The sequence below is a fragment of the Lepidochelys olivacea genome, assembly GCF_965140295.1.
Source record: "Lepidochelys olivacea isolate rLepOli2 genome assembly, chromosome: 4".
Lineage (NCBI taxonomy): Eukaryota > Metazoa > Chordata > Testudines > Cheloniidae > Lepidochelys > Lepidochelys olivacea.
The window spans coordinates 68,278,198-68,304,499 of NC_140414.1; positions in this window are offsets into that span (position 1 = coordinate 68,278,198).

Below are 26,302 nucleotides of genomic sequence, written 5' to 3' on the forward strand. Positions count from 1 at the left end.
ATTAATGGGAAAAGCCCGTCTGTCAATGCAGGAGGCATGGACACTACAGGCCTACAACCGTATAGTTGCAGAGCTGCAGCTGTAGCATAGCCAAGACACACTGAGCTCCCTTGTCCCCAGGCCGCAAGATAAAAAGGGGCCATAGATGGGACACAGAGAGGGGGAGGACCAATAGTTTAAGGTTTCTCCCTCTGTCTCTCTGCACGACACCCTGCTCCCTCACTAGCCCTGTTTCTTCCCATATACCCCACTGCCTCCCCTGCTAAGCCAGACTAACTCCCAGGCTCAGAGGATCCAGTATGCTGATCACATCTGCTGGAAGGGAAGCCGGATGACAGCACTGCAGAAGGAAAGTAGTGAGTGGAAACTGTTCAGTCAATGAAGAAGAATAACTTTATTTTTATGTAAGTTAGAAATGTGGCCTAAGCTTGAGAAGGTGGGGGGCTCTGTGGGTGTGCGCGCACATCTCCAGCTTGGCGTTTGGGGGCATTTGTGGTTTTAGAGAGACAAGAATATATCAGCAAAAAGAAAAGGAGTACTTGTGGCACCTTAGAGACTAACCAATTTATTTGAGCATGAGCTTTCGTGAGCTACAGCTCACTTCATCGGATGCATACTGTGGAAACTGCAGAAGACATTATATACACAGAGACCATGAAACAATACCTCCTCCCACCCCACTCTCCTGCTGGTAATAGCTTATCAAAAGTGACCACTCTCCTTACAATGTGTATGAAAATCAAGGTGGGCCATTTCCAGCACAAATCCAGGTTTTCTCACACCCCCCTCCCCAAAACACACACACACAAATTCACTCTCCTGCTGGTAATAGTTCATCCAAAGTGACCACTCTCCCTACAATGTGATGGATTTGTGCTGGAAATGGCCCACCTTGATTATCATGCACATTGTAGGGAGAGTGGTCACTTTGGATGGGCTATTACCAGCAGGAGAGTGAGTTTGTGGGGGGGTGGAGGGTGAGAAAACCTGGATTTGTGCTGGAAATTGCCCAACTTGATTATCATACACATTGTAAGGAGAGTGATCACTTTAGAGAAGCTATTACCAGCAGGAGAGTGGGGTGGGAGGAGGTATTGTTTCATGGTCTCTGTGTATATAATGTCTTCTGCAGTTTCCACAGTATGTATCCGATGAAGTGAGCTCTAGCTCACGAAAGCTTATGCTCAAATAAATTGGTTAGTCTCTAAGGTGCCACAAGTACTCCTTTTCTTTTTGCAAATACAGACTAACATGGCTGTTACTCAGAAGAATATATCAGCTCTTCCCTTAAGCACTTTTTAAAAGGGGAGCATTTTTAAATCATTCCTCTTTAAATCTTTACAGTTAAATCCAGGGTGGAGGGTGAGGGATCCGTTATCTTTTGCAGAGTTAATGTGTCCAATTTAGTGAAGAATTTCAAATCATTAAAGTGGAATTTAAGTGCTGCTTTAAGTGGAGGTCTAAGTAGAACAGCACCTGTGGGCTCACCACCAGCATCTCCATAGTTAGAAAGTTAGTAATGACATACTGCTGACTTTAAACGATTATAATTAGGCCAGGGCCTAATTCATAGCTTACAACAGTGGTAACGAATACAGGTAGATCAGCATAGCGCCAGTTTTGAAGTGAAATTTTATCTGATTGCTGGCACCACTAATGCTAACCTGATCCTTATCGATCTAAAGTAAAAGCACTCCTCCTTAACAGTCTGCGTAATTCTTTATGACTGCACATACCTTACACAAAATTATAGAAGGCCTATTGTATCAAATATGCACTGAAAGAGACATTTGACTTCCCAAAGACATATCTGCAGTTTTTCTGTTAGTTTCACCAGGATAATCTGTTAAACTGTACTTTGTTCCAAAAAGTCGATAAAGATTCATGTTTGACTACAGTGTTCGAAAACTCTTTCCATTTTTCTGTTTATCCTTGTGGCCAGAAAATGAAACATCCCAATGTTGAAAATACTCTGAGTTCTGCATATTGATGCAACAGTTACTACACTTTCAAACAAATAAGTGCCAAATATTTCACAATTTGTAGTTTCCTTTACTAAGCATAAGTTTCATCTTTGTGCATAATCCATCTTCTGTATGGAGTCCAAAGCCACTTGCCACAAGCTTTACTTGCAGGATGTTTGAACTGGCTGTTTTTCTAATGATGTTTGGAGAATGCCAGTGCGCCCTGCTTTGTAAACTCAAAGTTAACCCATAGTCAGGACTTCAATTATTTTTTGTAATAATTGCAATAGCAAATAGAAATCAGAGAGCATTAATGTCCAGTTGATTTTTTCTTGCTCATGCTTACCCTTGCATTTTGGGGTGGCTGAATTTCACCCTTTCGCCCAGAGCCTCTCCTCTGCCTCCCTTGGCTGTTTGCCTCATTCTGGAAGTGAAAGCAGATGGCAGTTACCAAGGCATTCCTCTCACATAAGAGAATCCTTGGGTGCCATGAAGCAATCCAACTAGGAACCTCCGGCATAGGTAATGTATTGGGGGCATGGCTAGAATGAAAAGGTATACAAAAACACTACTGCATTCCAGTGATCCTCAGCTAGGGTAACAGACCATTAGGGGCTGTTGCAAGTGGCATAATTTAGAGTAGCACCCAGGCAGATTAGACACACCTTTCCCCTCACATTCCCTTCATCTGCACAAAGTGGAGGTCTGGTACAGCTGAGAATCTGGCCCTCCATATCTATTTTTGAGATTCTACATATAATTTCAGTGCTTACTACAAAATGTATAGAAAATATTCAGATCAGAAATTAAAGCTATGGAAAGCTTAAAGTGCTCTCACAAGCTATTACATTATTGAAAGGTTTGTTGGGATAATGTTCAACATATTTTTTGTCTTTATTCTTTTGAAGGTGGGTTGTTTTTTTGGTTGGGGGGAGGGTTCAGTTAATGTTTCGGAAGAAATCAAAAGGAAACCTTAGAAGTCTTCAAAGAAAATCTACTCCTACCAAACCTAAAGAAGCACAATAAAACAGTCACAGTCACATCATTTAAAAGTTGTTTTTCACATAACTGAGCTGTTCTACAATAAATATTCTGGGCAGTAGATGTCCTAATTGTCCTTTGGCAAGACCTTCTAGCTACACCAATCTAGTCAAATAAAGTATCTGACTGACAGACAGTTATCGACTAAAGTTTACCTTATAAGGCAAGGAGACTACCTCACTTTGATATGGACAATAAAGCAGCAAAGACATTATTCGGTTTTGCTTTTGGAATAAAGTAGCCACAGCAAATATGATTCTAATTGTTGAAAGCTCAGCAATTTTCTAGCAATGTTTCTGAGCTTCTGCCTCACTTAACAAATCAAGCAAATTGACAGTCTAGGCAGATCCCTACATATCCTATTGCAATTCTCCCACTGGGGATTTTGTCAGTAAAGCTGATGGGTTTGTTCACAGGATAGAATTAGGTCAGTTGGGATTGATTGAAGATAACTCTGGTGGTTAATCAATGCTTGGAGGCAATCAATTATTCTATAAAATAAAATGGGCCCTTTTATGTAATCAATAGGCCAAACAATGCACTGACACAAACTTAGAGATTGAGAGTTTGGGAAGCATACATACAGAGTCAAATTCTGCCCCCAGTTATATCTAAGCAAGCAATCCTACACCCATTGACCAGTGCAATCTCCTTGATTTATTGTAAAGAAGGTTAGTAAGTGGGAAAAATGCTACAAGTAAAAATATGTAACAATCTTATTTTTCAGTTTTATAAAGCTAGGAAAAGGAGCTGAACATTTAACAGCAAACATAAGGTCATTTTTATTCTTACTATAGTGTGTCTAAAAATAACTGATGGGGTTTCACTGTGCAGTTTTTTTCCCCACAAAACTATTTTGAAATCGACTCTATCTGTATAAAAGATGAAAGAAGAATGACTACAGTAAAAACCATCTTAATAACTGTTTAGGTCTATTTCATAACAATAACAAAATATTCAGAGGCTGAGGTAATTATTATCTAAACTATTAGACCCTCTTGGGTGAATATAACTGGCCTGGAAATTTCAAGAAAACAGACCCTCTCTCAAGAATTTCGGTACATCTTGCTTCTGGAAAATGCCAGAAATGCCAGGAGAATAGCTTTTTTTCCTGGGTCTGACTCTCCTTTCTCTTACACTGGTATAAATCAGGAATAACCACTGCAATTAATGAAGTTGCACGAATGCAAAACTGATGTGGCAAGAAAGTCAGTTCTCTTGTCTAGCTGGATCCAAGAAGTAGGGCATAAAAAATGACAAATAATGAAATAATATAATTACTTTTTTTTCAAACCTCAAGATATAGTTCACATTTAGTTCATGTTTCAGTTAAAGGTTTGTGGGGAAGGGAAAGACACTTTCCCTTATTAGAACAATAGTTTCAATCCAAAACTCACAGCAAATTCACATTATTTGGCATAAATTGTATATGGAAGGTCATGTCCTGTGTTGTTGAAACGTTTGCTGACTACAATCATTCATCCAAATACCTGTAAGTGTTACTACTGAAGTGAAGTATGGTCTGAAAGAGGAATAACTATTTTAAAATCTGACCAAGGTCACCAGGCTCCGGTTTTTAATTTAGCCTCTAAGCCAAACCAGATAAATGGACCATATCATAAGATCACTATTTTGGTTTGTGTGTGAACCCCAGGTATTAATTCAGTAGAGGAACCTGTTATAAAAGAAAATAGACAGCATAATCTTGACCTCAACCTTTACGACCACATGTGCTTTTTTTCTAGTCAGCGTAGACTCTGAGTTTCAGACTTGTAAACCTTACCATTTCAGATGGACAGATTTGAAAAAAGTAAAAAAACAGGCTGTCCCCCTGTCCATGGCATTGCAGCTAAAACCTTCTCTTTTTCAGTAAGTCACATGAGAGGTGTTAGCTGCTAAACCCAATTTAAACTGTTTTTGTTTCTTTTCCAGTATGCTCCGATCAGCAGCATGAACCGCAAATAGTGCCTGGCAGTTGGAAGGCGGCAGATGCCTGAATACCATGTTTTTCATCTCATTGCAATATCTTTGACTCATGCATCCTGTCTGAGCTAATGTTAGTTTTCTGATTGCAGTGTGTCTGGAGCTTTGGAGTCTCATCATGCGCCTGAGCTGTTCCAGAAGGGTCACTCCTAATCATTAGTAGTTCTAGTTCTGTGCACGCTTTACTGTCCCCTTGCTGACTGTGTTTGGAAGTGGGCTCATAGGGCCAAATTCTGCTGGCAATTACACCAGTTTATAGGTGGAATTACTCTGGATTTCCACAGATGTAACAAAGCACAATTTAGAACATACATATAAAATAGTCATAATTTATTCCCCAGGTAAACTCAAGCCAGAATGTTATAGTTATTTTCCACTGAAGAGATGGAACTGCCACCCTATTGTATAAGCCAGTAATTCAGCCCCCAGAGAATCCACTGCAAAGTTAAAGCAAAATGAATTACCACTAGGGACTATTGTATCTCCACCCTATAATTCCTGTTATGTTGTCCTATTGCCTCTATCATATGTGATGCCCCAATTTAGAAAAAATGGGGACCAGAATATATCCATCTGCTGCTGTTTTCTTTACAAAACAGGGGAAAAAAATCTGGTAGAATGAACGCCATTTTGACATTTTCAGCATTTTTGTTTTCAGGTTTCTTTTTAAGGAAATTATTCACTGTATTCAGTCTGAATCGGTGAATCATTTTGGTGCTCCACCAAAATTGCCCAACAGTCCTAGGGACCATTATTGCAGAAAGACGAGTACTTTTTTTGAAGGGTATGAAAATAAAGATTCCTTTATGTGCTTGGGGAATACTCTGAGATGCTGAGCACTGAATATTAGTTAAAATGGGCAAAAAGGATACCAGACCACATGGTAGAAGAAAGAAAATTACCTAGTACACTTGTTCTAGTTCACATATGTTAGCTATGATTTAGAACTAGAAACCAGGGACTGGAAGAAAATAATAATGAGTTTTGAGTGGGGGCTTATTTTTATGAATAATGTTTAATTGAGTTTAAAAGTAAAAAAATAATACCTGAGTGGGAAACTCCATTTTGATCAGTTTACCCATTACTAGCACTGAGCTGTGTGAAATGTTCACATGCAAAACCCACCTAATTCAAAATTCAACATTAATTCATTGAAACAATCACAGATATGTGGTATCAATTTGACTTTTAGGTACTGGTAATAGGCACAGTAGGCATGTATATTGTATAGAGCTGGGCAAGTGCTTTATAATTGCTCTTTCAAAACTTTAAATATATTTGCTTCAACTTTTGTTTAATCTATTTAATCACTTTCCATATATGGCCTTTGTCCCCTAGCACCTCACAAATATTTATCCTCACAATACCCCTTTGAGACAGGGAAGTATTCTTATCCCATTTTACAGATGGGGCATTGAGACACAATGCCTAAAGTCACAAAGGAAAATCTGAAGCAGAGCCAGGATTCCAAGTCTCCTGATTCCCAGTCCACGTGTTTAACCACACCACCACCACCGCCCTTCCTCTCCATACTCCTTTGTGCTTGCTTCCCATGAGTATTCTAATGAGTGAGTAAACTAGGAGGAATGTTTGTGGTAACAGCACACTTTAAGAGAAAATATGGAAGAATATTTGGGAAAAGCAAATTTTGAATTCAGACATGAGCCTTCACACCAGAAACCTGATTGTGGCCCCAATCCAGCAAGATACATAAGCATGCACATTTAGTGGGACTACTCATGTGCCTTAAGTCATGAACATTCTTGAGTACCTTGAAGAATCAGGCTCCTTAAGAGCTATGCTCATCCAATCAGGGAACAGAAACATACTGTGTGCCCACTGTAAACTTCAAAAGTCTCCTCTTGTGTGCCATGAGTCTTCATGGATACATGAGAGACACTGTCCTTGGCCCTAAGGGTTCTTAGGGCCTGATCTTGTAACAATATACTGACTTGAACGTAAGACTGCTCATCTGAGCAAGAACTAGCTGAGTGAACAAAGGGTTCCAAGATAGGGTCCAGCCTAAGACACGGCAGCATAGGGCTAAGAGCCGGGAAAATGAGGTTAACAGCTATATGATCATACAGTACCTCTGGTTAGTAATACATACAGCTTGTGGGGTAAGTACTTAAAAAAAACCACAATAATGATGCTGTTAACAATGGATTTGTACTCCCACAGAAGAAGCACATTGTAAAGGGAAGACGTGAAGAACAGGAAGGGGGCATCAATTACCGGGTCAGGAGGGGCAGCTGTTGAAAGCCATTTATAATAAGGCACAAAAACCGAGAGACAGAGATGGAAACAAAGGGAGCAGATGTTGCTGTGGCGCTAGTGATGCGACTTCAAGCAATGATGCCTCACCTGCAGCTGCAGGCAGGTAACCTGTGGGTCAAAAGACCCATCAGGACAAGTATGATCTATACTAGTCATACTCTAGTGCCATGTAGGGTTCAGTAAGTGCTCCTTTAAGATGACTGCGAGCTCTGTGTGATCATTTAAGCTACCTGTGGAGTCATGATGCCTCTCACAGACCAGGTATGTCTTAAGTTCCCCCCTTCTCCTAGGGAACGCAGAACCTCCATCTCGCTTTCTTTCTGCCAATGAACTCACCTCACTTCTGGACACATACATTACCTATTTACTCCACTACAAACCTCTATAGGTATGAACCGCTCCAGTTGTCAAAACATTGGAGTAGCAAATAGAGAGAAAGTCACACACAGAACCTTGAGCCAAATTGAATGGTTGTGCTTGAACGGCTCCTGTCTCTAACGGGCCTTGCTCCAGAGCTGCTTGAAGAACCATCCCTAGGTCAGCTAGAAGTGACCCTATTTGTCCAGCCATTTAGGTAGCCTTTCCATTTTTTGCACAATAGCTATCTACTGATGATATCATGATAATAACAAAGATGCAGCGTTAACATTTATCTTTGTTCTGTATTTGTTTGCTGGGCCACTTTCCTTAAACAATAAAATAGCTTCCAAATAGTATAATCATTATGGCTACATTTGTTTAAATGACAGATTATGCAGCACTTTGTTAAACACATCACACACCAGGTAAGTAGAGGAACAACATTCTCCCTGCCTCCAAATTTCTACTTGAACCATAAAAAAAAAAAAAAAAAAAGCTCTTTTGCAGGGAAAATGACTCTTACTCCATTTGAACAGGGCATAACTGATCTCAGCAGAGGCCTCTAGACACTACTATTATAAACATATAAATAATGGTGAGAAAAGTCTGGATGAACAGTTTAAAAAATAAATCAGAACCTACACTGTAATTTATATTATTCAGATGTAGCCTAAAATTGTCTACTTGTTTGATGAGCCCCAAAGGACGCTGTCAGATCTAGAGATAAAAATCCATTAGATCTTCCCAATTCTTTTGGCATTCATCTAAATCCAAACTGAAGTGCAGATTTCACTTGTGTTATTCCTCAAGATCAGATTGTAATGGAAATGCAGAGGTTGTACAAGAAGCCTTTTCTCCTAGCATGGCTGAGCAGTCCCCGAGACCCATAAGTCTCAGTTTCATTCCAAAATTTTCATAATTCTACCTAGCTGTCTCTCTTGGGATTACACACAGCAAACAATAGACCTTACCAACACCAAATGGACAGGGCACCAAAATAATAATTATTCCTCCACTGAAGGAGGTAACCTAATAAATCTTTTTCAATCTCTAATTTCTCTGATTAATTGAGAAGCAATCATGCATATTTCATTGGACATAAAACTGGTTGATATAAAGATGAGAATTCATATCACATAGTTTACATCATTCATTATGTAGATCATGCATCATTTGTAGTGCACCCTGTATCCTTTTGCTTCCAAAGGGATCCTGAACATTTAGATTCCTCTCTACTGATTATGGTCTTTGAAAAGCTTCACACAGTAATTTTGCTCATTCTTATGGGAGTCTTCACCCATGTGGGATGAAGGTTGCTTGCTAAACAGCCTTGTGACACAGGTAGTGTATTGGAATCATCAGGTAAAGAAAATGAGATTGCGGCGGAAAGGGGAAACATAAGGCATTTGCTCAAGAGTAGACAATTTCTCCCAAGGGAATGTCCATATCCCACTGTGGGAGTTTTAAACAATTTGATATGAGATGTAGTTATGTGGAAGTGTCGCCAAATAAAAGGTGACTGAATTATTTTAAAAACAGATACAGTCCCTTGGACAGATCTTCAGCTGTTGTGAATCAGTATAGTTGATAGAGCTATGACTGTTTCCACCAGCTGAGGATTTGGGGCTCTCTGTCCCCACTCTGCCTCCGGCAATTATCAAAGGGAAGAAAAATCTCCAGACGAGCAGCTATAAAGCAAAGGTGAAGATGTATGACATTTCATTTTCTATCTTCATTTTCTATCTCCAACTCCTCTACAAAAGTACTATGTGATCCATGAACCACACAAGAAACACTGAGAAAAGCCAAGGATCAGCCGTGCAGTGCTACATGTTCCACCCTCAGTCAGAGCTCTGCACAGCCCCAAACCAGGTCAGAATGTCAGTGACGGAATTTGGCCTGTAGCTAGAGCCCCTGCTGCAGGCTAAACAAACCCAAACGATCTGAACAGAAGATGTTGCTAAATTATTTTTATAGTGGCTATATATGTAATTTAATTATTACATATTGGCTACATTTTCCCTCCCATTTGAGAGTGAAATCATAAGCTTTAGGCACTTATCTTGTCAACTGTGTGGGGTTTTTGATTGTGTCTGACACTGCTATAATTAATCATTATGATGATTAATATTAGTACTACTGTAGTTGCAGGGGCATTTTATATGGAGCACTAATTACAAAATGCAAATAGGTCTCAAATTCGGACAGTTTAAGATATTATTTATTCCCAGTAGATACCTGTTTGCCTTCAATAGTATAGAGCTCATTTAGCAATGTATCGCTAGTAAATGATCCACACAGATACAAATATTACAATGGAGCAATACAATCAGAATAGTCAAGGTTGAGAATAGCTTACAGGTTTATATACATGAGTGGTAAGTAATTGTCTCTTATACATAAAAGCTGGAATGGGGCCACATACCAATGGTCTTCAAAATCTCAGTTCTCAGGAATGTGAAGAATGTCATCTTATGAATATTTATGCATCTTTCCAGTCCACAGGGAGCTACTGCTCCAGCAGTCAAAAAATCTAAATTCCAAGATTTCTCTCATATTATCTGTTGATAACTCTGTCAAGTCACAACACTGATTTTCACAACTCATTGTTTCTCCTATTTTGCTTTGGGTTTCCTCTTTCCTGAAGAAGTAAAATCAAAACTGACAACATTATTAATTTATGAACTGCCTGTATTAAGAATCAGTCTTTTGGGGTATTTAAGCACGTCCACACAAAGAGTTGGTGTGGGGGAGCAGTAGTAAAACCAGGCTTCAGAGAATTAAGAAAGCTAGCATTATGGAGATACTTTTCAACACAACTGTAACAGTTCAGTTCTGCAAACTGACCCACCCTTGCGGAGCCTTACCTCCATGAGAGAAGTCCCATTGACTATCGTGAGACTCTGCATGGGAGCAAGTGTCCACATGTGCCACCGTTTTGGGGCCATAACCTTAATCACCCTCTGAAGGAATGAAGGAAAAAGTATGTTTTCTTTCTAAGTGTAACAAACTGGAGACCAATCTTGCAGGCCTGCCACCTTGCTCAGGAAAAAAATCCCAGGATCAGGCCCATGATTGCTTTTAAAATGAGTGACAAATATTTATCAGTATGTCCACTTTCCAGACTCGGAAAGGGAATGCTGTGAATGCAAATGGATCATTCATTTTCACATCATGCATACATTGTAGAGACACATATGTTGTAAAAAATTGAGTCCTGCGCACATAAAATACTTCTTGGTAACCCATTATCTCTAAAAAAGGACTAGATCAAAATGCAAGATCTGAATGCCCCAGACATCAGGTAAATTCCAATACAGTTCTGGATTTGAACTTTGCAAATATCCAGTCAGAGCAAGAACTCAGTACCACACTATTTTCTCAGTAAGTGGGGGAGATTCTCTCTCTCTCCACCTTCCTAACATAGTCCCGAATCCTGCAAAGAATTACACATGTGCTTCATTATATGCGCTGTGTATAGTCCCACTGAAATTATGGTCAATGCATAAAAGTGAAGCACGTGTTTAAGTCTCTACAGAATCAGGGGTTTACTTCCCTCACCTCAAGAGATGGACATCTTACAACCAGTTTAGCCCTTTGCTACTCACAGAGGTCTCTGTGGTTGCAGGTCCCTTTAAATCCTGACAAAATAATCCATCTGTATCACCCATAGTGGAGGTATCTTAAACTACATCTAGTATGGCTTATATAGATGGATTATATTGGGGGCAAAATGCCAATATTTATGTTATACCAGACACCTCAGTTCTAGGTCCAGAAAGCTATCCAGGGTTTAACATATCAACTAGCTGTGATATCTGTCACATATGTTGTCTACTTTTCATGAGGCGGGACGGGCACAGGATGACAGCAACATGACAGCAAAGCTGAAGACTGTTTGGGGCACTTTGCTGCATTTTCATTCTTTCATTTGTTATCCCTTTGTTTAATTTTTTTTTTCCAACTTGTAACCATAACTATGAATTTCATGGCATTTGGGATGTTTGCATTCTTAGAATGTTAAACATTTTATTAAGGTCTACCCCCGTCACATATCCTTTAAAATTATTGTATATTTACACCTTTAACCTCACCATCTCACTTTAACAAACCTTTTTTCTTTGGAAACTCTAGTATCATCACCTCACTCTGCAAGAGATCTATGGTCGTTCACTGTTGATACTTATGCCTGGATTGAAAAGTCTTTAAGGCTATTCAAATGGCTGGTACCCAATACATTTCTATGGCAGTTTTCCTCCCATTTCAGGGAGGAACTGAGTGTATCTAGTCCCAGCTCTAAGACACATACATTATATTACAAATATAAATATCATACAGATAAGTCAATGACTGTTGTACCTAACTGATGCTTATTGCAGTTGGAAAAAGTAGCATTTTCTAACTTTTGAATAAAATTCTACAAAGTTTGGGTTAGACTTTAATTAGTTAACTGTATTTCATAAGACTTATTTAGCAATAGTCTTGATTGACACAAATTGATCACAGTTTTGACTTGTGAAATTGAAGAAGTTTTTACCTTCCCTCCTCCTATTTAATAAGAGCCTGCTCTCTCTAAGTGCATATTTCCAATTTTCACAGCTCAGCCCATGTTGTGTACTGTATTGCCTGAGGTTCATGACTCCAAGCTGGGACTTCCACTGTGTGTACTGAAAGCCAAGAGAAACTGCATTCATCATTCAGTCATTATGAGGAAGAGAGCCAGAAGCCTCAATTTGCAGGGCTGTTCAAAAGAAATCTGCCAGAAAGTTACAGCTAACAAGAGAAAGAAAATTATTTTTTTTTAAGTATTACAAAACAAAAAACAAAAACTGTGAAAAGTTTTAAAAGTCAAGGTTTTTAACTCTTATGGGAAGTAATTAACAAGTTTAAAAAAAGCCATTTCTGAAGTTCAGTAAGTTACAGATCTACAGAGACAAGACTTTGTTCTATATAGTGCTTTAAGAAGCCAGGAATGCTTTCCATCATGTTCATTTATCTTCTATAGCTATGAAGAATCAGAATGTCCACTCTCTATACCACCCTCACCTAACTCCCACAATTCTAGCAGTACAGTTGCAGCATAATTTACATACTCCCACAGCCCTTGAGAAGCCCAAGCTGAAATAATGCCCCAAAAGGAAAAGTTTCATTCTCTGACACTAGTGATAAATAAGTGCTGTGCCTAACCATGTGAACAAAGATTGAGGAGCGAGAATATAAAGCTCAAACAAAAATTTCTTCTGCCACTACTGGTGCCTTGCCATGCAATGCCTACAGTATACAAAAGCTCCACGGAAGTCAAATAGCAGCCTTCCAGCAACCCTCATGGGAGAATTATGAAAGTCGCTTTGATCTAGACATGCCTTTTCAATCTGAGAAGACTCACTCTCCACTAGAATGTCGAGCCAAGGATCCAACCGTTCCAAAGGCCATTGCTCTTCCACTTGAATTTAAAAAAAATATAAATAAATCTTAGTGCTGTCAAGTAGTATCTTCTTCCAGGCCTTTAACTCGTAGAGTACAAGTCTATTGCTGATGAGTAACGGTGTTTCTTCTATTCATTAGAAATTGAAATTGTAAGCATTGAAAAGAGGTTTAATTACACAGTATAGAAATAGAACCATAGAAGATGTGTCGTCCCTGACCTTAGCAGAGTTGTGCTGGGGTGGGCACACTCTATACTTGTTCAGGCAGGAAAAGGGTTAATTCTCTACAAAAAACAAGTAAGGCAGAGGACTTTTCATGCCCTGAAGAAGCTGCTCAACCTGCTAATTAGTAGTAGTGTCACCAGATCACACACATATTTGGGAAAAGACAGCAGCTTGAAAGTGGTCAGAGGGAATAAGAAGAGGCCTGTCTCCCTTCTTTCAAGTCTGCCTAGGAGAGATGCAGATTCATAAACTGCTGGCAGTCTCTCCATCTAAAGAGTCTTGGAGGGAAGTGGGAGACTGGAAAAAAGAAGCCTTCAGAAACAGAAGTTTGTTTACTTTGGCATTTCCTCCAAAACTCTGCCCAATGAGAGGGCCTTTTACTGCTGTTCTTGGGCCTCCATTTCAGTATGGTCCTGCTTCTCTGTATACTAGGCTGAGTTGTTCCTTTCTTCTGTCAGTCGTTCCTCTAACTCCTGCTTAGGTCCAACCTGGAGAAGATCTGCCACTGGTAACCCCGGTCTGCACTTAGGTCATCTAACTTGCTTCTGCTCCTGCCACTTCACTTGAGTTGTCTAACCCAGGCATTGCTCTGTTACTCAGTAGCACAATGGTAGTGGTGGAAACAAAGTCAGGGGTTTTTGTCATCCTAGCCAAACCAGAGCTTTACGCCTGACTGATGTTTATGCAAATATTTTTCAGGTACCATTGCAAAGGTCAGTGTATGTCTAAATGCTGAAAGTACCTAATAACTCCTGAATATGGTCGTTGTGCTATAGGGCCCATCAATCACCTGCTGGGACGATGCAATGGCTCTCCCCATTAACTCTTCCCTGCTAGCAAATACCCACCCCAATAGATAGCACAGCCAAACTGGAGTTAATGCAATCACTGCTTTGGATTATTAGTACTGGAATAATGATGCCATGTCCCCAGTTCTGTCCCTGAAAAGTAACACTGGTTTTTATTATTAAAGTCAAGTGCTATGGGCTAAATACATTCTAGCAATAAGAAAGTGCTCTATTTCTTCTGCAGATTATTACTTTTTATGTATCCAGTCTGGAGATGACACACAGAGTGATTCATTCATTCCATCCTCTTTTAACCTCCCAAATTCTTTCTGGTTGCAGATGCTAAACAACCCATCTCTAACATATTAATCCTGTTCCCTAGTGGGTTATGCTTGTGTCTTCTATGTTTTGGGATTAAATATGCGGTTTGCTTTGGGCACTCATCCTGAATACAGTGCCCTATCAACGTAAAATCTTAGTCTCAAAACCTCTCCAATATGCTGCTTTGCAGAGTTCTCCACTATGCATGAGTATGATACCTCAACATGCCTTACCATTTTATGCCTGTGAGCTTTCTAATGTAATTATAGCAAAAAAAGAGCATGTACTTTTAAGGGCAACTTTTATTTATTTTTTTCAACACCCATAGCTGAATGGCAATATTGCAATCCTAACAGCTGACGTCCACACCTTGCTAAGTCTTCTCTTCCACACACAGCTGTTACTTTTCCAAACCTTTCCCTAGTTATTTTCATTACTTCATCTGCAAATAAAATAAAAAGCAAAATTCAAAGTTAAGTCTGCTATTAGCAGCCAAGAGTATGAGCCATCAACTTGAATGGAGCTGCACCAATGAACACAAGCAGAGAATTTGACTCTGTGTTCTTATAATCCACCCCCATTATGACTAGGGACATTGCCGAGGGACTCAGAGCAGTGCGCACCAGAGTACAAGCATATCTTCAGTATTACCTGATCTGCACCACAGCTTTGCACACCGTGCAAGGCATTCAAAAACCGCAGGCATTCAAAAATCGTGAATCAGGCCCCCAACACGATGAGACTGGTTTAAAAAATATGAATTAAAAAATATTAGGCCTTTTAATTTTCCTGATTTTTGAGCTCTTAGTGTCCATGGTTTTTCAGCTTTTTCTTTGCAACCATAAGGACCAGAAACTTGCCTTTCCCCCTCTATTGTTAACACACACACAAGCAAAGATTATCAAGTAATCACCTCATTACAGGAGACTGCGTTTTAAGAAAAACACCAAATATCATGAGAGTTGGTACCACTCCTGCAAACTGAGGTTATTGTTAAAAAAGAAAAACCACCACCTTCTAGGTTGCATTTGCTAGAAATCCAAATAGTGTTCCCGCTGTAATGGTCTTGCAACATTTGTGTCTGTTGTAACTCTGTTCATGCTATTTGTTTGTTGGATGGAAAAGTGGGTTTTCAATGTAAAAAAACTGCTTTCTGCCAAAAGTTTTGACCTTCCAGTTTTGGGGATTCTGATGAAAAAGTTGAAATTTTCTATAAAAAAATTCAGTAAAACAAAATTATTTGTTTCCATCTAAATCATCTATGAGAAAAAAAATGTCTGACTTGCTCCACTTTGTTCTTGATTGCATTGCTTCTGTATGTGTTATACTTTTAGGGTATGTCTACACTGCAGTGAGAGGTGTGATTGCAGCTCTGGTTGCCCACGCTAGCCTTAATGTGGGGATGTACTTGCATTGCTAGAGGATTTGTGCAGGCCACATTGAAGCCTGCACCCCTGTGCCATCACTGCTATCATTAGCCACACTAGCTAGGTTAAAGCAGGGTATGCCTGCCGGAGCTACAATCACACCTTTAATGTGAGAATCACTCCACAGTCAACACCTAGAACTGCAGCACTTGGTGGAGTCAGGCCTTGGAGCCCTAGTCATGGACCAGGATCCCATTGTTCTAGGAGGTGTACAAACACTGAACAAAAAGAAAGCCCCTGCCCCCAAAAGGTTATAATCTAAGTAAAAGACAAGAGACAGATGGCTCCAGACATATGGGTCTACCCTAACCTGGCTGCAACCCAAGATATGCATGTGCATATAGAATGTTCACCTTTGTAGTTAGCCAGCTTCTCGTGCTTTACTTAAGCAGTAATAGGAGCCCCGCGCTTGAGCCTGCAGTCACTAGGAAGGAAGGGACTGTGTCATCTCAAAATAAATCATGCAAAGTTAATTACCAGGATATCTTTTGTATAAAAAGAAGCTCTGAAGGGAAAGAAAACTCATAGAAAAGTATGTGGTGATTAAATACAGGTAAAACATGAAATTATTGTTTTAAGCTTTGCTTCAGTGCAACTCACTGAAAATAAGGCCCATCTTTCTTTCTGCCCAGAAGCTGACTCAGTCACTGTTATTGTGCTTGATCAAAACTCAGCATCTGTGTAGCTCATATTTTTCTCTCATAGGATATTGATGTTGCTAGGATGAGCAGAATTTAATGAGGACTAACAGAATAGCTCTCACATGCAGATGTATTGCAGATCTACAAAATGTCACCAGAATTTACTGAGCCTGTCAATGACTCCTTTGTTACAGCTTTTGTTTAAATCCAGTACAGTGTCAGTCTCCAGGGCTGAAAGCTAGTCTTTTAAAAAAGAGGTCCAGATTTATTCCCCCTGATTTGAATAAGTAAGAATGTGTTTTGTTGAAACCTCCCGAGAAGTAAATGGATTTACTCTGGAATTGCCTACTGTTTATGGGTTTTATGAAAGCATTTGGCACTTAATGATTCCCAGACTAATCTGAGGATTTTTTAAGAAAGAAAAAAACCCAGAAGAAATTGAATATGCTGAGTGTTAAAATGTTTTCCACAAACCTCACAGCAAATTTAATATAAAGACTTACTTCAGGTGTCAGAGATTGTTATGATGGTGTAATGCTTACTGACCTACTTCTTAAGCATTTAGACTCAGTATAAACCCATATTCTGGTAAAAAAAACAACAAAGCAAAATAAAAAGTATGGAAAAATAATTAGTCCATCCAGGTGGCCTCCTGAAACCCAAACCTTTTCCTCTCTACTCTGGTTTAATTATCTACCACTCCTCCCATATTCGACTTTCCCACAAAATTTAGTACTCCCCCTCAATCAGCTTTGCAGTCTACCCACTAACCATCCCTTTAATAGCCATAAATATATTCATTTCAACCTGCAATAAATTAAGCACACTGCAAGTGTATTTACAACTGCAAAGCTAGATTGTTGGGCAGATTTGTCATTAAATACTATGGAATAAAACAACTTTAGTGGGACTCTTCCTGAGCAATTATTTAATTTTAGTTCTGCAGGCAACGGGGCTCATTGAGCAAGACCTCTAATAAAAGACACTGGCACCAAAAATGCACAAAGAAGGTCACAATAAGTTGAATCTATTTGAAACATTTATATAGGGACAACTGTAGCAGCAGCATTGGTGGCAGTGGGAATAAATACCATTTATATTACAATAGAGAGAAACTACCAAGCAAGCTTACATAAATATTTTAAAATCGACACACAAAGTTTGGATTAAAATACAGGGAGTTAACCGTTTCTCATGTGTACATCCTCAGATCTATGCACTACCAGTCATATTTTGTACAGTGTGTGTTTATACTCCATTCCTTTCAGTGTAAACACTACTGTTGCTGGAGTGTATGTAGAGTTCAGTAGCAATTAAGAGGTTAATTCCAAATAAATCAAAACTAGAAGTCAGTTACAGCACCATGATTGAGATTAGGATTAGGCCAAAGAAGTGGTCATTACAGAACAGTATAAAGAGAGGGAGTGTTTTGGAACCGCCTGCTCCAACATGTTCCACAGATCCCCTGGAGCAAATGTAGGGGGTTAAATACAGAAAAGTATGGTGTCTGGCCACTCAGATCCCCATGCTCCTCTGAAGCCATCACCAGGGCATGGCACTGGAAGAGAGTTGGAGGGAGGAAATACCTGCCAAATTAAAATGAATGACTGATCCCTTTAACCCATTGTACTCACCAAAACCTGGCTCTCCTCTTCAGACTGTGGCTCATTTAGGGCTTAATCAATCTCTAGCTGACCTCATTAGGCCATTGGTGGCCTCTCACTCCATCATGCTTCCCACCCTAATGGTCTTTGTGGTAGTCCTGGAATCAGGCTCTATAATTCTTGTTACTCGCAGTCCCTCCCCTATCTCCTCACTGCATGTTTCCAGTACCTCTCTGCTCCCATCTCCCACACAGTCTCCTCATTCAAAGTGCTTCCGATTGCAAAGTGCATCTGAGTTTTCTCTTCCTTCTCCCTCCACATGGCTACTGTTGGTTGTCCTCTGGTTCTACATAATCTTCCCCCCCTGAATTTATTATTTGTCATATAACACCTAAAGTATGCTATATACTTTACAAACAAATAACAAGCTAAGGTCTCTGTCCTGAAGGTCTTCCTAGCCAAATAAAGCAGCATTTGGCTGTCCCTCTTGCTTTCATCTCAGCCCCCTACTCTCAGTGATTTTAACCTCTGGTGATGACCTACCTGACTCTGCTGTCTTTCACTTCCATAGGTGCTAGAACTAGGTGTACTGGGGGTGGTGCTGCACTCCCTGGCTTGAAGTGGTTTCCATCATATACAGGGTTTACAGTTTGGTTCAGTGGCTCTCAGCCCCCCCACTATACAAATTGTTCCAGTGCCCCTGTACATTTCTGATTTCTAACTTCCTCGTTTGATCTGAAACTCTGAGTCAGTTCATGGACTTACTGCTTTGGTCACCCTATTGCCTACTCTTCACAAAAGTGCCACTTCAGTCTTTCCAGTCATCACCATATTGTCTGTAAAATAAGTTCCTCCTTCTGCATTCTCTGACTTTACTAATCATTTTCCCATGACCTTCTTCCCACCAGCATCCCTGACTTTTTCATAGAATCATAGAAAAGTAGGACTGGGAGGAACCTCAACAGGTCATCTAGTCCAGTGCCCGGCATTGAGGCAAGACTGCGTATTATCTAGACCATCCCTGACAGGTGTTTGTGGTATCTCTGTCATTGGAGATTTTAAAAAACAAATTAGACAGCTTCCCTAGTAATTTGTTCCACTGCTTAACTACCCTTACAGTTAGGAAGGCTTTCTTAATATCTAAACTGAATCTCCCTTTCTGCAATTTAAGATCATTATTTCTTGCCCTGTCCTCTGTGGTTAAGCAGAACAATTTATCATCCTCCTCTTTATAACAACTAATGTACTTGAAGACTGTTATTATATCCCCCCTCAGTCTTCTCTTCTCCAGACTAAACAAACCCAATTTTTTTTTCAATCTTTCCTTGTAGGTCATGTTTTCTAGACTTTTAATCAATTTTGTTGCTCTCCTCTGGACTTTCTCCAGTTTGTCCACATCTTTCCCAAAGAACTCGACACAGTACTCCAGCTGAGGCATTATCAGTGCTGAGTAGAGTGGAAGAATTACTTCTAGTCTCTTGATTACAACACTCCCACTCCTGCTAATACATCCAGAGAATGGTGTTTGCTTTTTTTGGCAACAGTATTACATTGTTGACTCTTATTTGGTTTGTGATCCACTATGATCACCTTTTCTGCAAAACTCCTTCTTAGGCATTCCCATTTTGTATTTGTGCAGTTGGTTATTACTGAATTCCATCCTATTATTTCAGACCATCTTGTTTGTCAAGATAATTTTGAATACTAGTCCTGTCTTCCAGGTTTGTAAGATTTCAGTCCCCTTCCTTCCCCTACTGTCTTCACGGATACCAACTGCTCCAATTTCAACTTCCCTTTCAACATCCTTTGCCTTCTGTTTTCATCCCTCACTCTATACCACCAATCCCAAGCCACTTCCTCTGCGCTTATTTCAATGCATTCCTTTGATCTTGTCTTTTATAGACATCCAAGGACCACATGAACTTCCTCTACTATAAAGGTCATCTGTCTTTTCTTCTATCCTCTCTATAAACTCACAATACTTGTCTCTGCCTTAAACCCTTTCTCCTCCTCCTCCTCTTCTTCCCGGGATCTCCTTAATTTCTCTACGGAGAAGGTAGTTCTGACTTGACTTTCTCATCCAGTCCCTCTCCCCTGTGCCCCTTTCCTTAGCCATTACCCTTTCCTCCCTTCAGCATTTCTTTAAACAGTTCATCCTCCTCTCTCCATTGGTCTCCCAAAGGCTCTGTTCTTAATGTCAATCTGGCTGTTGTACGTGCTCATTGAATTCACATGATACAAGTTCTTTTGAAGTTTTTATTAAAAGAATGTCTTTATTTACAGAAACTGGCTCATATGTAGATATCAGTCCAGAAAACAATGATATGAAATGCCAGTTACTAACAAGGTCGGTCATCACGAGACCTACTCATTAAAATTTAAAAGATGATCTATTTAAAAAAAAACACATTTGTTAAAATTTATATATCTGAAAAAAATGTACTTTGTGGTGTTTTTCGTACATGAGTCAAAATGTTTGTGTATATGTTTCCTACACAGTCAAGACACATTATATTTTATTTTAAAAAACCCACAGTATTCAAGTAAAGTTTCAGTGTTATATTTGTATGTTTCACAATTTTGGCTGAAATCTTTAACATGAGAAAAACAGAAGCATTTTGTAACTTGACTGAGCATGTAAATCTATCTTGCAGGATAAGGTTATTCCACTTCCAAGAATACGAATTCTGTGCAATTAGGATAATCACCATCTGTTGATATTCCTTCTCTCCTGGGGAGCTTGATTGCAATTCTCTATAATGAAACACTGACAACAGATTGCTCAAAAAAATCCCTGAAACAACTTGTAAATCAAATGTGTATCTTTCAAAGTCATTCTCTCATTTCATCATAGCTTTTCACTTTTACTTTACACATCTAAAATCCAAATGTTGTTCTACATTAGAGTTGTGGGAGCTTTGAATTATACTCCTGGCAAGCAAATCCCTCTTTTTAAAAAGATATTCCTTGAGTTTCCCACCTCTAAGGAGGAAAAACTAAATATATTACACTCCAAGAATAGTTAACCTCTGAAATGTAGAGCATTGGTGGCCTCAGCCTATGAAAGATTTTCAAGACTTCTTGCTTGCTTTTCAGTAAAATTGCAGGCTCCTCATTAAACACAATTTATCTCCGGACATCTCCACTGAATAACCATATAGAACCAGTATGTCATGGCAATGGCCTAGCTGCTGCCAAATAACCTAAAAAACCCAAATGTTACACTTGTGAATACAAAAAGTAGTTCATTTTCTGCTTTGCTCCAGTTACTATTATTCCCATCTCTCTACTGACTAAATAAAAGATGACAGGGACAAAAGCTGTTACAAATCCAACCAGAACTGACTCTCTAAATCTCATCAAAACAACCACCTTGTCAAAAATCCCACCGCACAGAACCATTTGCAGAACTGCAACAGGCTTGTGCTCTGTAGTAGAAGAATAGATTCCAGTCTCTCAATTAAACCATTGTAAACCTGGAATAGCTTTTCAGTTCAGCTGAGTTACTTCAGATGTATAGCGGTGTAGCCGAGATCAGAATCTAGCTGACAGTGTGGAGAGTTTGGAAGGAAATGTATTAATGTTTGAAGCAAAATATTGTTCTTCTCGGTTTCATTTGTGTAATTACAATGATAGTTCAAAGGTCAAACAATAATTTATTTACTCCCACAGCTTTGCTCCACATAGTAACTTAAAATCAGTCTTTCCCCCTGAAAGATGACCACTTTGCTGGCTGGATATAGCATTCATTTACTAAAACTTTGTTGAGTAGTTTACCCACAGAATTTTGCTTACCATTTGTGCTGCTTGACTACAAACATCAAAAAGGACATCATATTTTAATAGTGATCAAATAACTGGGGAGCTGTTTTTTTCTGATGTAACAATAGAGTAAGTTGCTCATTTATGGAGGCATAAAATGTAAAACAGAATTCCATGTAAAGGCCCACTAATCCCAGCAGCAAAGAATAATTTGCCTATGCTTGTCTTGCTATCTGCTTATAGAATCATAGAATATCAGGGATAGAAGGGACCTAAGGAGGTCATCTAGTCCAACCCCCTGCTCAAAGCAGGACCAATTCCCAGTTTTTGCCCCAGATCCCTAAATGGCCCCCTCAAGAATTGAACTCACAACCCTGGGTTTAGCAGGCCAATGCTCAAACCACTGAGCTATCCCCCCGCCATGTGGCTGTGCTAAACAGTGCACTGCTCCAATTATTGAGGATGATCATCATTTAGGATAATACGTGCAACTCCTTTGGAGATGGTGCTTCTGAAATATCACACTGACTCTCCAGGGGACGTACCCCAGACTTTAGTAGCAATGGTAGTAGAGGCTTAAAACTCTTTTTCCCAGACTGCCTAGGATGTGGGGCAGAGACAGAACTGGCTAGAAACACTACCAGAACCAATTACAAGCCGGAACTCCAAGACAAAGAATTTGTTTTTACTATTGGCAGAGTTTGGACTTTGGAGTGGAGCCGAGACACAATAAGGAGGCCCCTTTTACCCTCCACATTCCTACTCAAATGAAGACTTTGGGATTTGTAGGACATTGGACAGTGTTATCTCAGGACAGACCAGAAACTCAGGAGGCTGAGGAGAGTCACTGTTAGGTTCCCAAGAGCCAGCTTACCTATACATTTGAATCCAGACCAGAGAGCCACAAAGACGATCTTACCATCCTTGGGGCGGATACTTTATAAGAACTATACTAATTCTTTATTATAATATTGTATTTTAAGATGGTCCCCAATTTCAGTGCTGCACCACCCATCAAAAACTAAGCCCAAACTCACAGATATTTCTTTGTGGGGGTGTACAAGAGTCCAGTCCTTGATTCCCCTGGTCTCTCAAAGCAGGGGAGTTTCCCCTCTCATTAATCCACACCATGCATGAGCCAGTGCTTCCAGGAGTCAAGTTCTCAGAGACTCCCTGGTGCTCCACCATACAGAAGCAGACTCCCGATGGGCCAGGTTGCAACACCACTCACTGATGTTAGCCCAGTCACCCTGCCCTCTGGACATAAGTATGCTTGATTTAAATCTCAATGGTGTTGCGACCACTCAGCTGGAGCAATGCTCTGGACTGCTGCAGTAGTAACCACATTAGTTAGTACGGCCCTACGGCTCCATAGCCCATGAAACTTTGAGCAAGGCATGGGGAAAGAGAATTCACCCTACTAAATAGCCAGTTGGTGCCACTGGGGGAGACAAGGCACTGTAGCTTTTGCCTCTATGCAACTAGTCAAGGTGTGTGGGGTTTATATTGTAATGCAATGTCAATGAAGCCCCAGTCCAAGATGCACTATTTAAAAGCAGAATATGTAAATGCATTCTTTTTTTCTTAGCAAGAAACATAGTTACATTGCAGAATCACTGAAGCAAAATGTGAAATATAATATATTAATTAAAAGCTCCCTAACCAGCGTAAAGAGCAAGCACTCCTGTGTAGTGAAACAGTGCTGTTTGTGCCTTTTCTAGTTACGGAGAATTTTGCTTTTAGCTTCTGTGAAAATAGGAGCAGACCTATAATTTCTACTGCCAAATATTCTGTTAACACTGGAACAAAGGAACAGCAGAAGGAGATAAGACCAGTTGTCCTTCTAGTCCAATATTTTGTTCACCAAGGTCCTGATTCCATGACAAGTGAAAAGGCTCCCACTGACTTCAGATGGGTGTTGGATAACATCCCAGATGTTTCAAAACAAAGGCAAGACACTTCCTAATAGATAAGTATAGAATAATCTGCTCATAGGGAACGTTTTTGATTTCTCTGCTGCTTCTATTATTTATTTATACAATATATGCAAATTACTTGTACAAATTAACTACAGCATGCATTGAGATAGTAGATACACATATATATTCTGTTGTATAAAACAAAACATTTCTGCAAACAAAGTAGGCAGATTATGGTAACAATGTATCAAAGATCATTTCATTATCTGTGGCAATTCAGTCAAAGGGGTGAAGCAAAGCTACTGGCATTTGAGAGTTAGAATACCTCAAGAAGGGTAAAATAGAAGATAAGTTTTCTGATTAGTCTTAATCCAAGTATAAAATTCTATGTATTCAGTGTAAGATAGTATACAGAAGTACAATGCAATAAAATACAGCAAAAAAACCTCTTTCTGCACATGAAATAAAAGCTTAAAATTTAAACATTACTCAATATTAAGTGCCCATTTACACACATCCCAAAAATATTTGACTACACCCAACATCGTCTAGGACAGTATTTCCCAAACTTGGGATGCCCCTTGTTCAGGGAAAGCCCTTGGCAGGTCGGGTAACAAACCGGCCCAGACCGCCAGGGGCTTTCCATGAACAAGGGGCGTCCCAAGTTTGGAAAACACTGATATACAGCATAAAGCCTTCTCTGTCCTGCTTGATTAATAGAGGCTTTAAAATACACACAAATCGCTACAGTCCCAAGGGTGTGTCACTACTTGTAAACTTGTAAGCACCTTTGCTGTTCAGTGATCAAATACCTCTTTCCAGGCATTTCAACATATTCATCATTTTTAAACCATTATCTTGGGCCCACTGCATCTATAACCCAGATAGAAAGTACATTGGGAGAAGATTGCTTCGATAAAATCATCCCAATGTTTAAACTTCATGTATTCTCTATTTCAAATCACTCTTCTTGCCAGTAAATGTTGACACTGCTTATCCTTTACCCAGCATCTTCTCTTTAATGGTTCATTGTCATTTTGGAGGATTTCTAGACTATTTCTGGACCACTGATATCTGCTATCACCTTGCACAGTGCTGCGGTTTGTCACATCAATACAGTCCAAGGGACAGTATTCAGACTGTTCTTAGCATGGAGGTAAAAAATTCAATAAAGCAGAGGAGCATCCATAAGAAACGAACTATGGGAAGGGTTTAAAAAGCAAAGTAGAGTTAATTGTATATTATCCATTAAAGGTGTCGGTACTATATGGTAAAATTGCTAGATAGAAGTTGGATACTATTTTTTGGATTAATTAGGAGGGCAAAAGCAATAAATCCTATGCCTGTAATTTTCCTATGCAATACATCTTATGCTGAAAAGAAACAGTTCCTTCTTCCTGTATTTTGTAACAATTGCAAGGCTATGCAGAGTTATGCTGCACTTCATGGTCACTCAGAATTTCATGGCAGCAGCCAGGATAGTGAATTCAGGTCCTCCCACTCCATAATCAGTAATCCATTCAACATTTGTTACCCGAGAATCAACGTTAGCTGGTAGGAGTAAGGGTCTATGTCACACAATGAGTAGTTCTGATTGCATTAATTAAAAGGCAGTAGCATATATACTAGCCTCTTTTTTACATTTCAGAATTTGGTTATGAACAATAGGTTTGATTCTCCTCTCAGGAGAGCAGGAATAATTCAAAATCAAGCAATTTACGGCACTTTGGCTTGTGCCTGCCACTTTGGGAGCAAGAGTCAATCCACTCTGAACCAGCCCTGATTTTGTGATGTGATCACAAAGAGACCATGGGCTTGTCTGTACAGAGAGTTAGCGTGTGGCAATCTGGGGTGTAAATCTACAGAACACTAGCCTGCTGTACACTAGAGTTATCATGTGGGCCCTGCTACCAGACACTAAAAGTTCTGTAGTACGCTGTGACCTACTGCTGTTTTATTCACCCATTTTCACCTGTGCTCAAATCTAGAGCACAGAGTTCAGCCAAGAGAACTGTGCTAAGTAGGGACAGGAAGGGGAATACTTCTCCCAAGCTTTGGAGTGGCTGCACAAGTTGTTATGTGCTTTAGTATAGCCTCCTGCAGGAAGGGGAGGAGGGTTCTGTGCTGTGGTAAATCTTCAAGTTGCATACCCACCCCACGCCACCATGCCATCCAGACATCTTGCTCAGCAAAACCGAATCAGTTCTGCTGTCAAAGGGCCCTCCACAATCACAGGCAAATGGGCTGGATTTACTCTATTGAAACCTAAACCAGCATTAGAGCCTAGCTGTCTAGACATGAAAGTGGCAAATTAAAAATTTGGATTCAGAAGATTAAACTTATAGACATTTGACAGGAACAGCAAAACTGGATTTTGCGTCTTCACTTTTCCAACAACCTTGCACATTTTAAAGACTACTGAGTGCCACTGGGCCACAACATGCGCACCCAAGACAGTAACTGCTTATCTGCTTCTATTCACTGTAAAAGATCAATGCTTTTGATCAATCAGTAGTGCTCAGCATTCATTGAAGGAATTCTTCTTTGAAATGTACCTTCATCTT